At 35.7% G+C, this 12,692-nt stretch overlaps 1 protein-coding gene across 1 annotated transcript in view; it reads left to right on the top strand.

Annotated features, from left to right (window-relative positions):
• The first annotated feature begins 5,424 nt into the window (after nucleotides 1–5,424).
• LOC150098329 (high affinity copper uptake protein 1-like) overlaps nucleotides 5,425–12,692 on the top strand; it is a 101,877-nt gene continuing 94,609 nt past the window's right edge. The window contains exon 1 of the mRNA XM_090405606.1: nucleotides 5,425–5,542. The gene's annotated coding sequence lies outside the window, so the exon portion shown is untranslated. The remainder of the gene's footprint in view (nucleotides 5,543–12,692) is intronic.

Here is a 12,692-nt window from a genome sequence, read left to right as displayed (position 1 = left end):
GGGGCTGGGTCTCTGATAAACGCCTAGAACAAAAGTAGCAGACAAAAGAACATACTACTAGCAGAGTTATGAATGTAACTCATGTTCTTATATCCTCGTATGTTCTTTCTTGTGGTTATATCAGTTGTTTTGATATAATATTTGTGCTAAGTGTCAGGAAGTGGGCATGCAGGCGCCGCTACGAAGGGGGAGCTGCCGCCAGGGCATGGTTCATAAGTTCAATTTTAAGAAACAAAATTTTTATCATAAAAACAAAAAATTCTTAGAATGATCAATATTAAAATAAATAAGGCCGGAGTATACCGAATTAAAAAAAAAAAAATTGTATATTGCTGCCTCTTTGATCAGCTGGCTGTTTACAATTTTGCAGCGAGAGCAGGCTAAATGCTTGCCTGCAGAATGTTGTGTATACTGCAGTCTATCTAAAGTGAAACGGTGAACGGTTTTATGCGCAGAAACGAATTTTCTTACAAAACATTTGTTGCTAGTTAAACCAGTCATATGGTACGCATCTCAGTAGGCTACTGACAGTAGCGCAGTGCAGACTATTATTTCGTCTCTGTGTCGTGTTGTGTAATAATTTCTTGTGGGTATAAAATAGAAATTGAATCAAAAATTAAAAAAAAAAAAAGTTACCCGGTGCACAAAATCGTAAGCGTCATGCTGCGAAAGAACCAGATATTAAGAAACAAACTGGGGTTCTTAATAAATTTGTTAAAATATTAAAATATTCTGATGCAGATTGTAACCAACTCGATACATCAGAAATCAGAGTTGAAGAACCGTCCACATCATCCAGTTTTCATGAAAGTACTATTGCAACTATTGAACAAGATAACAAGATGCATGATTTAAGTGAAAAACAGTTAGGAGAAGATTTAGTTGTAGTTGACCACGAAACTAACACATTGTTAGTGTCTGTAAATTTAAAAGATCTAGGTGAATGGGGAAATATTGATGAAAAATTACTGTTTGTTTTAATTGAAATGGGGCCTGTTCAAAAGAAAAATATAACATATCCCAGAGATACATATGGTCGTAAATTTGGCGACACGCATTATAATAGAAAAATGGAAAATTGGGAGCTCATGCCAAGAACATGGCTCATTTATTCCGAAACTTTAAATTCTGTTTTTTGCTTTTGTTGCAAACTTTTCTCATCTACCGAATCAAGTAGTCTTGTAAAAGGTTATAATAGTTGGAGAAATGTAATTACAACTTTGCATAGACATGAGACTAGTTTAACTCACATGAAAAATTTCTTAAAATGGAATGAACTTGATAAAAATTTAAAAACCAAAACTACTATTGATTGCCAGACTCAAAGCATGTGTGAAATGGAAAAGAAACATTGGACGAGTGTTTTAGAGCTTGATTGAAATTATAAAATTCCTTGGTGGCCAAAATTTAGTTTTTCGCGAATCATCATCTGATAAATTATATGAAAGGAATAACGGCAATTTTTTAAAATTAGTCGAACTGTTTGCGAAGTTTGATCCCGTTATGGAAAATCATGTTGAAAGGACCCTACAACGAAACAATAGAGTACACTATTTGAGTAAAGACAGTCAAAATGAAATATTGGAAACTTTAAGTAACGCAATCAGGGATACAATTTTATTATCAATTCGAAAATCTAAATATTATTCCATAATTTTAGACTGCACACCTTATGCAAGTAAAACAGAACAAATGGCCATTATTATTCGCTTTGTTTCCTGTGACAATGGAATTGTCAGGATCAGGGAAACTTTTTAGGTTTTGCAGATGTATCAGATTCCATAGGACGTGGTTTATGTGCAACAATAATGGAACAACTGGAAAAATGGAACATTCCCATTGAAGACATGCGAGGTCAAGGGTATGACAATGGGCAAATATGAAAGGAAAAAAATATGGGCTCCAAAATTTGCTTTTGAACAAAAATCCTCGAGCTTTTTACGTGCTATGTGCTGCTCATACTCGAAATTTAATCATTAACGATGCAGCCAAAGTGAATGCAGATACAATTAGTTTCTTTGCAATTATTCAAGAAATATACAATTTATTTTCATTCTCTTACAAACTTTGGGCAATCCTTTTAAAGTTCGTAAAAAAATTAACATTGAAACAGCCATCAGAAACGCGATGGGAAAGTAAAATTAATGCAATCCGCCCTCTACGATATCAGTTACGAGAAATTTACGATGCACTTTTTGAAATTTTAAATAATGAAAATTTTAATAAAGAAACTCAGCATGAAGCACAAACATTATGTGCTAAAATAAAGGAATACAAATTTATTTGCTCTCTTATAATTTGGCAGGATTTACTTAACAGAATAAACCCTGTGAGTAAAATGCTTCAAGACAAAAATATGAACATTACACTTGCTTTAGAATCTATCGAAAACATAAAAATATTCTTACAAGAGTATCGATCAGAATCAAATTTTAAAGAAGTTCTAAAAACGGCAAAAGAACTGAGTGAAGAGGTGGATGGAGAACAAGAATTTAAAATTGGTAAGGAAGTTCGACGACGAAAGAAGACACGACCGTTTGACTACGAGCGTCATGACGAAACGCCACAATCGCCAGAAGATAAATTTAGAGTGAATGTGTTTTATACACTTCTAGACGTTGCAATGTGTTCGTTAATGGAACGTTTTGAACAACAAGAAACATATTATGATAATTTCAATTTATTGTATAGATTACTACAAATTAATAACGAAGATTTACGAAAAAATTGTGACGATTTAGAGATTCTCTTGCAGGACGGCGACAATAAAGCCGTAAATGCAATAGAACTATATGACGAGTTATGTGCTTTCCGGGATATTTTTCGGAAGGATAATTTAAATATTCAAAACCCTTTCGATATTCTTAATTTTATTGTGTCCAATAATTTATCTTTCCCTAACTTTTCAATTGCTTTAAGAATGCTATTAACCTTACCTGAACATTCCTTTTCCAAGTTGAAATTGATTAAAACCTACTTAAGAACAAGTATGTCACAAAAAAGGCTTGTTAGTTTGGCGTTAATTGCTATTGAAAATGATGTGTGCGGAATTAGACGTTAAGAACATTATTTCTAATTTTGTGAATATGAAATCAAAAACCCTGAAAATTTTAATTAAAAAATTTCAAGTATATTTATGTAATTTAATTTATTTTCTGTTATTCTGTAAAGATGTTATTTTTTGAATACTTATATTAAATGTTGTAATTATTTGTGAATTCTTTTCTTATATTCTCATCTCTATCTTGAGTTTCTTTTATTTTCCTAAAAGATAGTTCCACTTATAAAAATTATTAAAAAAAATTTTACACGTTACTAAGAATTTAGTAAAATGCAATAATTTTTTAAACTTTAGTTCAAATAAATTTTAACTTTAATTAAAATTCATTTTAATTTTGTTAGCGATTCGGATCGGTGAGAAGGCTATAATCCCTGTATCAGTATATTCAACGATTAAAGTGAAGTGGCTTTATCAAAATTTGCTTTAACTTTTGAGAATTTTTTGAATATTCAGGTTTTTAACGATTATCCTGCCTAGTCAACACCCCCCGTTCGTTACATTTAGCGAACCAACGTGTGGCTGTTCTGTCAAAATTTATTTAAGAAATTTCAAATAATTTAAACTTTTATTATCGTAAAAGAACCACAAACGCCCGGATCGTTAAAGGGGCATTTAGATAGAAATCGCATGCGGGCGGTAAAGACCCTAGCGCCGGTTCTGCTAAGTGTTTATCAGAACTTTCCAGGCCATCTCCATCATAGCAGGCGACATATTTACAAATTCTATAGATGGAGGTCTTAAATGATATCACAATTCTTAAAGATTTCCGAAAATGTGAAATAACGATGTATGAGGTATACTACGAATACTTGGTGCGCCGAAGAATTTTTTATTTTTTTTTGAAAATGTTAAATATTTTTCAGATTAAAAACACATCTCTTGAATTTTAAAAACTCATTTTAAATACTTAAATATAAAGAGCCAACAGGCTTCATTTCGGCGATATAAACATTAATTAAATTAAGGGGATATTAGGGATATTAGAATTAATGTTTATATCGTCGAAATGAAGCCTGTTGGCTATTTATATTTAAGTAACTTAACGGGGGCACCTTTTCGGTGCCCCCGTATAGCAGAGTATATAAGTTCTTTTCGCTATACCCTTTGGTATTAATTTGGTCTAGCTACTCACTGATGAAGCCTCAATAAAGGCTGAAACCGGTGTGGGTAGTGACCTCCCTATCATAATGTAATAACAGCATACATTTCCTAGGAAATGTGTTTTTACATTATGGTAAATACCCAAGAATAGTGATCAAAACTTTCCCCACCTTTGCAACGAGTTGCCCGTGTTTGTACTACGTTCTAGGACTACTTGCATTCAGCTCACGCTAGTATTCGCCGATAGTTTTTTATACTATATTCGGCATGAAACTCTCTGCTTCCAATCTCTGAGTTTCTTATTCGGTTTTAAAACAATGTGGGATCTAATATCCCCTTAATTTAATTAATTCATTTTAAATATATATAAAAATCTGTTCGATATAGAGTGCATAATTTTTTTTTTCAGAATGTATATGGTAATATAATATTATTACAAGTAATTATTCATATTTATGAACATAGATATAAATTTAATCTGGACTTTTTAATGACAAAGCCTTATTTAATTGTATTTAATTTTGTATTATTCGTTTATATTTATTATTATTTTAATTTGTGATGTAGCATACAAGAGGGAGAATCTGACTCTCTGCGACACTTCGCGACTGGTGAGTAAGCTCTTAATGGTGTACCATTTAGTAATAACTCTCGCCACAAATCAAGCAATTGTCACAAATTAATAGTTACAAAACCTGTGGTAAATACTATAAAAGGTGATCTCTTACGCGTGCCTCGGAATGTGATCTGTACGTATATTTATGTGAATAACGTAATAGACAAGAATTACAAACTGTAACGCCATCTGTTCCAATTACTTCTACGGTTAACTTTGTATAGCTGCAATTTGCAAGGATGCAAACCTCCTTGATAAAGATCTATATACATTTTACCCCGCAAATTTCCCTCACTTCTAAGGAAGGGAAAGAATGCTGAAACACGGTGTCTAGTTATATTTGCATGGCGATATCTAATGTCTAACAGTGAGCAATCTTCTCAGCACATCTTCCTCATACAAAAATCACTATGATTTCTTGACGGTCAACATCCGCTTCGATAAAGTTTCTTTGCTTAGCTCTAAACGTGAAAGAATGACTTTACGTGGCACCGCGATGTACACATGGTGATTTCGTGATCGCGCATGCGGACTATTACGATGTTACAGGTTTTGCCTGACGTAAGAGCACGAACTGTGATGTTATAGAAAGACGATTTTTATGATCTCAAAACAGTTGGCTTACAGTTAAATCTGTTTTGTGCATGTTAGAACGTACATATGCTTATGCGTTTATTTTCTGTATATGAATAATATTAGATTTTTTTTATCATTTGAAGTTTACGGTTAATTCAGTTCTCTTGGTTATTTTCTTTCGTGATCTGGTAAGTATAACATCAGTTGTAGGAGTTGAATATTTCTCTGATTGGAATAACTTTGTTATGAGATAGGATTTTTGCATGTCTGTTTAGCCAGTACAGACAGTCAGCATTAATATAGATATATGAACTCACGCCAAGATGTTTGCAAAGGCGCGAATTATTTTTTACAAGTTTCCATATTAATGGATGAGTTAAAGATTTTAATCATTTTAAAATATAGAGGCGCTACGGTTGTTTTGTACGAACTTATATTTTAAAACCAATACAGATATTTTGAAGGGGGATTATAAGATGGAATGACGCAACGAGTAATCTGTGGAGTGCTGTACTTATCTATAGCAATCATTATCAAAAGATCCTTTCGTTTTATAAGTAAATTATGCCAAAGAATCCTCGTATATTTGATATTAATAACTATTGTTAATATGCAAAAACATGATACAAATGTATAAGTAGAGGAAAAATAACTTTTTAATGCTGTGATCAAATCCTATGGTATATTAACATGGTTTGCTTCTTTAAGTTTATGATGCGTCTGTGTGTTTGACTGTTCACTTTTATTTCGCTATTTATTAGTCAGAACATGGACTTTTTACAGACCAGGTGAGCATAAACTAATTGATCGAAGTAACTTATGAATTTAATGACTACAGTTTATTCATTATCTGATGAAATATATGATGAAAATATTATCATATTTTCATATATTTGTAAGAAAATGAAAACTAGACTAAATAATGATATATTATTTACAGACAAAAGCTCAATTCTGTGTTACTGTTCAGTCTAGTTCGGTATTACAGAGTGTAATGTATACTTTGGATTGAAGAGATTACACTGATGTGACTGCAGTGAAAGAAATTGATAAAGCTAGGAGTCTATTTAATTCTGTGTGACAAGGTGCCCAGAGCATATTAAAAAATTCAATTGGAAGACTGTCCCCCCCCCCCAAAAAAAAAGTTCATTATAAACTATCAGAAAAAAGAAGACTAGGTTTTCCATTGAAGAGACTTGCCAATGGCTCCTGAGGCATGCTGGAAGAAGCCATAATATGCTTAAATTCTTGAAGTGCATGATAGTGATCCAAGAGTCCTGATTTGTCACAATGCTAACAGTTATGTAGTTTTTCAAGGCAGATCTACTAGTCTGTTCAAATTAAGCTAAATTGCAAGCATGTGGAACTTTATAAGACTCCATGAATTGTAAGTAGATGAAGCTTTTCCTTAGGAGAACAGATGAAAGTTGCTAGACCTTCAAAGCCATATGTCCAGCTACGAACCTGCATCCATTCTCCTAAGAATGAGCATCATCCATTTACATTTCCTGGGGTGTATGAAGTTATGCATGCCTGCAATTGATTCAGATTGGTATATCTGTTAACATCTGCCTTGAAGCATATGAAAACTACATCATTTACTGACATCAATCATTATGGCAATTCAGGACTAGCTGACCGTATTTTGGAATACCTTATTGAGTTAAGTGAAAGAAGATTACTGTGATGTATGAGGCAGGTGGGTCTGGAAAATCCTGATAAACACCTAGAACAAAAATAATATTAAAGCAACTGATATAACCACAAAAAGATTCTAGTAGCAGAGTTATGAAGGTAACTTATGTTTTTATATTCTTATATCCTCGTATGTTCTTTCTTGTGGTTATATCATTCGTGTGTAGAGGCTTAAGTGCTGTGAGGACATCGTGTTGGAGGCGTAATGGATTTTTTACAACACTCAAAAAGAATTAAAATAGAATTTAATACTTCCTATATTTCGTCCTAGTCACTAGGACATCTATGGGGATTACAAAAACAGTTAATGTAACATGCACACAAATAATAAACCATACTGAGCCCAACCATGTGGGTGACACTAAAGTCCTATCTAGTTGGAGCGCCCTCTAAGGGCAGTAGTAGGTGGCCTGGAATGTAAGGTGGGATCTCTGGTGATGAGTATTTCCCAAATCTTTGGAAGCTTAATACAACCATATTTATTCAGATTTGGTTGGTTTCTGAGAGCTGCTGCTGCTTCCAAGAAAAGTCTCTCTTTCTTGAATTTGCTGTGGTGGAGCATGGTGGTTTTCTTCCATGATACCCTGTGGGTGGTGTCCAAAACATGGTCAGCCAAGTCTGAATGGCCATAGTTGTGTTTGCAGATGTAAGACTCGTGTTCCTCTAAGCGGATGGATGCTGATCTGCCTGTCTGTCCAAAGTACCCTGTTACTGTAAGCTGGCAGCTTACAGTAACAGGGTACTTTGTAAACTCCAGGCAGAGAGAGAGGAGGAAGCTGATCTTTCCTAGAACGGATAAGGGTAGCAAGTTTGCGGTGGGGCTTATATGCTGTGTGTAGGTTGTACTTTTTTAGTATCTTGGCTATTTTTTTTGGATGTGCCACGGATGTAGGGTATGGTGATGGCATTTTTAAATTCTTGTTGACGAGAAGGATGGGGAATGGGGGAGGAGTTGATTATTTTTTTGATACTGTGATCACTGTAGCCATTGGAGAGGAAAGTGTTGTGTATGTGGTTAAGCTCAGTAGTGAGGGCGGTTCCACTGGAACAAAGATTGTGGGCTCTCTTGGTAATAGTTTTAATAATGCCAAATTGTTGAAAATGGTGGTGGTGGGAGAGTTTGTAAATGTATCTGCCTGTGTGTGTGTGGGTTTTCTGTATACAGTAAAGGCAAGTGTATCATTAGGCGGGCGTGTGACTAAGGTGTCTAGGAAGGGTAAGCAATTGTTCTTTAGTGTCACCCATGTGGTTGGGCTCAGTATTGTTTATTATTTGTGTGTATGTTACATTAACTGTTTTTGTAATCCCCGTAGATGTCCTAGTGACTAGGACAAAAGATAGGAAGTATTAAATTCTATTTTAATTCTTTTTGAGTGTTGTAAAAAAATCTATTAAGCCTCCAACATGATGTGGTTATATCAGTTGCTTTAATATAATTTTTGTACTAGGTGTTTAGCAGAACTTTCCAGATCTCCCTCATATAAAGTCACTACAAACATGAGAAACTATTAATTATATGAAGAGCTGAAGGCTTCAATTCGGCAACATGAACTTATTCAAGTTATGGGAAGGGAGGGGAACAGTAATACAGCTCCTAGGAGCTAAGTTCACATTATGGATAAATACCAAGAATAGTGATTGGCACTTGCTCCACCCTTACTATGAGTTGCCGCAGTTTGCACTACCAAATGGGTCAGGTGCACTATCCAGGTATTTGCTTATGCTTGGAATCGCCAAACTTTATATAGTTTCTATATTTGGCATGAAACGCTTTGAGTTTCTTATTTGGCTAACAAACAATATGGGATGTAATATCCCTTAACTTAAATGAGAAAATATTTTCTTATACTTGGCATCTGATATTTACCCAAGATTTGGGAGGCCAAACACTTGCCTAGAAAACATTCACTGTTTGCAGCACTTGTCACCCACTCTAGCAGTAAATTCTGTTTATTCATTGCATGCAAACAGTTTTCTTTTCATTTTCTTACTCATGTGTGACTTCTCATTCCCCTGCTACCACCCCTATGCAATTCCCTTGTGCATCTGATAGGCCTCTCAATCTGACTTATGTCTCATTTATGTTGCCTTTTCTCTTACTATCTACCAAGCTCTGCAGACGGCATCTCCTTAATCTATTCTTACAGCATTGCAGACACCTGAGATTATATTAGTCGTTCATCTCTCTCTCTCTCTCATGGTTCATATTGCCAAGATATCCAGGTGATTAATAGATCTGTGCACAGAAATCCAAATGTGGCCTAATTAGCAACTTCTACAATGGAAATTATATAAAGCACTAATTAGGCCACACTTGGATTAGATAAAGATGTGGGCATATGTGGGCACATCTTTATCCCAATTTAATGATCTCCTATGCATTATGGCAGCAGTTTTCTGGGAATCCTTCAGCTTGTGCAGTCTCCCCAGCTCCCAGTCTACCAAAAACCCAATATATTGTTGCATATTCTTTAGCCAAAGTGCATGACTTTACACTAGCAACATTGAAGTGCCATCCCCCATTCTTCAGGCCAAAGTACAAGCCTGTTCACATCCTCTTGTAACAGCATCACATTAAAGCTTCCTGACCATTGCTCATCCTAATTTAGCATTATCACAAACAAATGAATATTATCCCACTCAAATTATAAAATCGATATGTATATTAAATGATAGTGGCTCCAAAACAGAACCTTGTTGTATCCCACTTGTCATCTTTCTCTTTCAGGACATTGCATCCTCTATATGCAACTTGCTAGTTCCTGTAAATCATTGATCTTTGCAACCAGCCTACTAACTGGTTATCCATCTCCATCCTGCTTAATTTCAACAGAAGTCCATCTTGCAGTATTCTGTCAAATTAGCAAAATCGAGAAAAATCACTATATATGCATCACTCTGTCCACTGTTCTTGCAATCCTGTTATAAGATATGTAACAAAGTTAATGAAGCAAGATCTCTCCCTAACAAATCCATGCTGCTCTCTCACAAGGAGAATCCAAGTGACTTGGATTCTTCCTCATGAAATTTGTCATTTTTTTCTTTTCACTATTGCACTCTTCTGGGATTGTTCCTATTTTCAAACTCTTGTTAAACAACCAAGTCAAGGGCATTGCTAGCCCCCTTTGCATGTTCCTTTAATTTATGTGGTGATATTCCATCCATTCTTAAGCCCTATTAACATGAAACCTACTCAGAGTTCTCGAACTTTATGTTCCTGAACTGTCATTCTTCTACCCTCCTTCTTACTGGTATTCAACACTAATACTTCCAACCCTTTAATATGAAATACACATTGTACATTTTCATGAATGCGACCCATGTGCCATTGCCAGCAACTAAGGTCAGTCTTTCATAATGATCTCCGTCTCTTCTTAGCCACATAAGTATAGAATTTCTTAGAATTTTTTATGCTAATTTCTCTCTCTTCACTGCACTCATCTGCCTAGCCTGTATCTTAACTCCTTATGCTGCTGCTGAGGAGTACCCTATTTGTTATATCTCTTCCATAACATCCTCTTTCATCTATTCGCCTAGGTAATTCCATAATTCATCCATTTCACCTCTACTTTATTTACCCTCTTAACTATAGGAATTGCAGTCTTGCATTGTTTAAGTAAATGAGCTCAAATCAAGTTCTAGCATTACTGATTTCTCTCCCTTCTCAGTGAGAGATACAAGCAACAGTACAAGATTACCATTGTGTTTCCTAGTCTTCTGCTCTATAATTCCACACATTTGTTTCATTCAGTGGAGCTTGCATGTGCCTAGCCACTTTCTTCTCTCCATTTGGTGGCATCACAGTGACGTGAGGCAAGTTAGAAATTTAAATATTTAGTAGAATGGTGTTATATGTCAGAAAATGTGGAAGGAGATGGACGAAATGTTCAGGTAGATGAGACTAGTGAGTAATGGGCAACTTTAACTATGGAAGCAGGAAATAACATATAAGGACTTTAAATTACTTGAGCAGCTCAAATGATTATTATTATTATCAACATTTGACCTCCATGGAGTCAAACTCATCGTGGGAGGTACTCACTATTGCATACAATGCTCATCCAACCGCGTCTTAAACTGATTCAATGTGTCCACATCCACAACACACTTAGGCAATGCATTCCGCTCACCAACCATCCTCCATGCAAAGAACCTGCTTCTCACTCCTTTGCTCACGCCCTCCTTATACAGTTTCCAGCAATGGCCTCTTGTTCTACTCCCCTCTCTCTTATTCTATGAAAAATCTCTTCCATATCTACCTGATAACAATCCATTACCAGCTTATATGTCTCAATCATATCCCTCCCCCTTCTCCTTAAATTGAGAGAATATAAGTTGCACAAGGCTCTGCAACTTATATTCTCTCAATTTGTCCTCGTACTCCACATTCCAAAGACCACTGACTACCTTTTGTGAATCTTCTCTGGTGACCAAATCTGTGCACAATAATTCATGTGAAGCCTGATCAAGCCCTTATACAATGGAATCATAACTTCTCTATCTCTGCATGTCAGGGTTCTCCACATCATTGCCATTATTCGATGTGATGTCTTCACAACTTGTGCAATGTGTCTCTTGAATTGATAACAATCCATTACCAACTTATATGTCTCAATCATATCCCCCCCCCTTCTCCTTAAATTGAGAGAATATAAGTTGCACAAGGCTCTGCAACTTATATTCTCTCAATTTGTCCTCGTACTCCACATTCCAAAGACCACTGACTACCTTTTGTGAATCTTCTCTGGTGACCTGGTGACCAAATCTGTGCACAATAATTCATGTGAAGCCTGATCAAGCCCTTATACAATGGAATCATAACTTTTCTATCTCTGCATGTCAGGGTTCTCCACATCATTGCCATTATTCGATGTGATGTCTTCACAACTTGTGCAATGTGTCTCTTGAATTTCAGGTCCTTGTCCACCATCACTCCTAGATCTCTCATCTCCTCTACTTCTGTTAAAGTTTCCCCACCAAGTGTATACTTTGCATCCCATCGTTGCTTACCAAATCTCAAAGCCTTACATTTGGGAACATTGAACTGACAGTTCCACTTATCTGCCCATTCATCCAATCTATTCAAGTCCTCTTGTAAGGCATTAACATTAGCCTGACTGTGCATTGCTCTCCCCAGTTTTGTATCATCCACAAGCAGCTGGATATCACTAGTTAAACTCACCCCAATATCATTAACATACAAACTGAACAACAATGGCCTCAAAACTGACCCCTGCAGCACACCACTGGTGACCTTTCGAGATACTGCACCTCTATATACAACTTTCTGATACCTATCTGACAGACAGTCACTGATCCAACACAGAAGTCTGTTATCCAATCCATCTATTTCAATTTATTTAAGAGCTTGTCATGTGGTAGTCTGTCAAAAGCCTTTGCAAAATCCAAGTACACCACTGTATATGCATCTCCCCTGTCCAAGGTATTTGTCACCTTGCTATAGTACATAAGTAAGTTAGTGAAACATGATCTCCCCTTAACAAACCCATGCTGATAACCACAGAGAATACTGCTGTTTTTTTCGCCAATCTCTCCAGGACTTTCACCTCAACTCCAGCTATACAGACTGGCCTATAATTTGAAGCTATAGCCTTATCACCACCTTTATGCAGTGGAACAATT

Source organism: Typopeltis vanoorti, chromosome 15 (genome assembly GCF_054136105.1).
Source record: "Typopeltis vanoorti isolate ZY-2024b chromosome 15, IOZ_Tvanoo_1.0, whole genome shotgun sequence".
NCBI classification, from domain to species: domain Eukaryota; kingdom Metazoa; phylum Arthropoda; class Arachnida; order Uropygi; family Thelyphonidae; genus Typopeltis; species Typopeltis vanoorti.
Note: the sequence above shows the minus strand (reverse complement) of the source record. Positions and strands in the feature narration are given on the sequence as shown.